The sequence below is a fragment of the Saccopteryx leptura genome, chromosome 3 (genome assembly GCF_036850995.1).
Source record: "Saccopteryx leptura isolate mSacLep1 chromosome 3, mSacLep1_pri_phased_curated, whole genome shotgun sequence".
Lineage (NCBI taxonomy): Eukaryota > Metazoa > Chordata > Mammalia > Chiroptera > Emballonuridae > Saccopteryx > Saccopteryx leptura.
The window spans coordinates 138092089-138096245 of NC_089505.1; the positions used below are offsets into that span (position 1 = coordinate 138092089).

Consider the following 4157-nt stretch of genomic DNA (forward strand, 5'->3'; position numbering starts at 1 on the left):
TTACCCTAAGTTTGAACTAGTCTGACAGAAAGGTGTGACTTTAGACTGTTGGTCAGCCAAGAGGATAAAGACAAACAAAAGCCCCCTTTTCCCTCCTGTCTGCTTAACAAGTTTCGCTTTCAACCTAATTGAAGCCTCTCCTCATCTCTGTGCTACTCTTGTACTTCCTTTTCTTTGTCTTATTTGGTCACTTATCACACACTTCCTTTCATTGCTCTTTTATGTTCATTTATCTCCCTGACTCACCTGTTAGGAAATGACCACATCGTGACACTCGCACTCATCTGGGAGGCAGAGTTCTTTAGTGGAAAGGGAAGAGGATTTTTTTAGTCTCAATCTGGGGTCAACTCTTAACTCTGCCCATTATTAACTGTATCACCCTGGGACTAATTGCATGACCTTAGAACTAATGCTGGTTGATGATGATGATAATTATTTACTGAGCATTCACTATTTAATATTCACACAACTCCAGGAGATAGGAGTAGTTATTCTATATATATTTATAGAAGAGGAAATTGAGGTGGACAGAAGTGACAAAGATAACTCAAGCACATGGTTCACAAGAGGTAGAGCTGTGATAAATAGTAGTAATCCATAATTTCTTTGGGATTAGGGGATACAATCAGATGATGAAAGGGAGTTAGTCAACTTGAATTAAATACAAACTAGCATAGCAAACACTTTAAGTTGGAATGTGTTGCATAGTAATAGAAATAGCAAAAAAAAAAAATTCTACAAATGCTTTAATTGATTTTTACAGAAGATTGAGAAAAGATCAAGTGCCCATATCAAAAAGTAAGGACAACCAAAATGATGGCTTTGGGAGTGCTGATGACCAAGATATAGCCCTCTCGGGAGTGTGGCCATGAATTCCTGCTCTTCTCGGGGCAGCGCAGTGCTCCAAGACTGCCTGAGATGTGTGATGGAGCTGCTGTCCCCCTAGGAAAAGGACAGGAACAGATAAGTCTCTGAATATCTGAGCATGCTTCCTGTGGAATCAGTGAAGGGAAAAATTATAAAATCAGTTGAAATAGCTCATCTGTAATTAATCTCTGGGGAAACAAAACAAAATAACAAAACAAATTCCCAAAATAATTAACTAATTGACTCAGCAAAGACCACAGTCTCTGCTCTTCATTAGTTAGTTTAAATGGGGCCTCAGAACCCTTTATGGCTGGAGCTGGGGCCAAGAGAAGCCTCAGTGTTTACATTTTCTGTTTTAATATTTGGCAAAAAAAAAAAAAAGTATCTAAAACCTTGGTCATCAACCAGATGTTAGCATTCAGAGTCTATATAGCCTCTTAGCACTTGTTTGTATTTCCTACCCTCCCATTTAATCAGGGCCATTGGAAGGAGACTGTTGATGAGATGGGATTGCCAACTCCCGTTCCTCTGTTCTTCCTGGAACCCGCCAGCCACCTCCCCCACTAGTTCCTAACCCTGGTCTCCTGCATCCGGGGCTTTCCCATTGCCTTCTAAACCCTCTCCTGAATTCATGTCTCCCACTCTTCCTCCCTTCTCTTCCTGCATCCCTTCCTAACTGGGTTTGTCACATGAGCTCACATGTGTTGAGGTGTTTTTGTTTTGTTTTGTTTTGTTTTTAATTTTTTTTAATTTTTTTTATTTATTCATTTTACAGAGGAGAAGGAGAGACAGAGAGAGAGAGAGAAAGAGAGGAGAGACAGAGAGAGAGAAGGGGGGGAGGAGCTGGAAGCATCAACTCCCATAGTGCCTTGACCAGGCAAGCCCAGGGTTTTGAACCGTCGACCTCAGCATTTCCAGGTCGACGCTTTATCCACTGCGCCACCACAGGTCAGGCCTTTTTTTTTTTTTTTTTTTTTTTAAATTTCTTTTTTTTATTTATTCATTTTACAGAGGAGAGGGAGAGACAGAGAGAGAGAGAGAGAAAGAGAGGAGTTTTTAATTTTTTTTTTATTTATTCATTGTGTTGAGGTGTTTTGTAAGTAGTAGTGTACTATAATGGATACAAATAGCTCCCACTTCTTAAGTATCTGATGGCTTCCAGCCTTGTGCTGAGCATTTTATGCTTAACTTTATTTAATCTTCACAATAAGCTTATGAGGGAGATCCTATTATCTCCATCCTAAAGATGAGAAATTGAGGAGGGAGGTTAAATGATTTCCTCAAGGTCACAGACCAGACAGTCACACCAGAGTTTTAAAATTCTGAAACTATAGCCATAATGACTATGCTGTTATTGTCATTTTGAATAATAATTACTTTTACTAATTCATATTATTGAAAATAAGATAATTCTCGTTCAGAGTTTAGCAATCTATCTCTTGACTTGTTAGCCCTCCAAAGAATATTGCATGAGAATTACCAAATGCAAGTCCCCCTGAAGATCAGTCCTGGTCGTCTGAAAACCTTGCCCATCTGTACAAGACAATGTCCTCTGATGCCCAGTAAGACTCCCCAGCCTTATCAATTCTCCTTTGTACCACAGAAGCTGAAAAGCCTAGAAATTACATTTCCCAGGACTCCTTGCCACCAAGGCTTTGGCTGGACTCTGCCAGTGAGAGGTAGTTCCATGAGATTTGGAAGATGGATGAGAAGGAGAAGATATTGTTTCTGGGAAGCAGCTGTGGGCTTCCTAGGTGCTCTCCTGAGAGTTATCCACTGTGTGCTGCTGACAGCTGAGGTCCTAGTGCCAGCTTCACAGGGATTCCTATACTTATAGAGTCTTCCCCATCCTTGCTGCCAGCCCTTCCAATGGTGCTATAGGCCTCTATCTCCCTATTTAAATTCACTTCCAACCTGAAATACCTCAAGTGGCTTCTAGTTTCCTGGCAGAACCCTGACTGAAACCTCTCCCAAAATAATAAACCATCAATAATGAAATTAAGTGCTCGCTTCAGCAGCACATATACTAAAATTGGACCAATACAGAGAAGATTAGCATGGCCCCTGTGCAAGGATGACACGCAAATTCGTGAAGCGTTCCATATTTTTCTCCTTCTTCTCTCTCTCTTCCCCTCCCGCAGCCAAGGCTCCATTGGAGCAAAGATGGCCCGGGCGCTGGGGATGGCTCCTTGGCCTCTGCCCCAGGCGCTAGAGTGGCTCTGGTCACGACAGAGCGACGTCCCAGAGGGGCAGAGCATCGCCCCCTGGTGGGCAGAGCGTCGCCCCCTGGTGGGTGTGCCGAGTGGATCCTGGTTGGGCGCATGCGGGAGTCTGTCTGACTGTCTCTCCCCGTTTCTAGCTTCAGAAAAATACCAAAAAAAAAAAAAAAAAAATGAAATTAAAGCAATCCATAAACTAATATATACTAATTACCTACTATGTTCAAAACACTGTTTTGGAGATTAGAATGGCAAGATAAATAAGAAATAATCCTTTCCCTTGAAGACTGTATACTGTTAGGTTTTGTAAATATCCATTAAATAAATAAATAGAAAAATAAGAACCAATAAGAAAAATAAATTTTAAAATGGTAATATAGATAAAGTTCAGACCCAAGGCCACGATATTCCTGGGGTCTGAAATCCTCTTACTGTTTAACTATGGACTGTCATTGAGAGCCTCTCAATATGTTTTCCTAACCTTAGTTTCACTCTGAGGAAGCAAACATGAATTTGGGTAGGACCAAGATCAGCCAATCCTTGGTGGCTAATTGAACCTCAGTAATAATTTCCATCTGTAAAATGGGTACACAAAACCAGGATTCAAAATTGTTCAACTCCTGCCTAGCTGCAAAGTATTTAACAAACGTGGTCCAAAGTAAAATATTTTGTCTCTCTTCATATGTTCTTCAAACATGTAAGGATGTCTATGGTAGATGGACTCCCAGATGGCCCCCACTGCTTCTCACTTTCTGATATTCATGCCCTTGTACAGGCCCTTTCCACTCTAAATAGGGCTTACCTGTATAACTAATTGAATGCTGTTGGAATATGTGTGTGTGTGACTTCTGACACTGTAATGTCCATCTCAATCTCTCTTAGATCACTCACTCTGGAGAAAGCCAGTTATAATATTATGAGGATACTCAATGGGGAGGTCAATCTGGTAGGAAACTGAGGTCTCCTGCCTACAGCCATGTGAGTTGGGCATCATAGAAGCCAGCACCTTGACTGCCACCTCATGATGAACCCTGAGTCAGAACCACCCTCCTAAGCCACTCCCAAACTCCT

The 4157-nt window shown here is 41.4% G+C and overlaps 1 non-coding gene across 1 annotated transcript; it reads left to right on the forward strand.

The window, feature by feature from the left end:
* The first annotated feature begins 2869 nt into the window (after window positions 1-2869).
* LOC136401887 (U6 spliceosomal RNA) lies at window positions 2870-2976 on the forward strand. Its single transcript, XR_010750812.1, has one exon. It is a non-coding gene; the product is annotated as a U6 spliceosomal RNA (small nuclear RNA).
* The last annotated feature ends 1181 nt before the right edge of the window (window positions 2977-4157 follow it).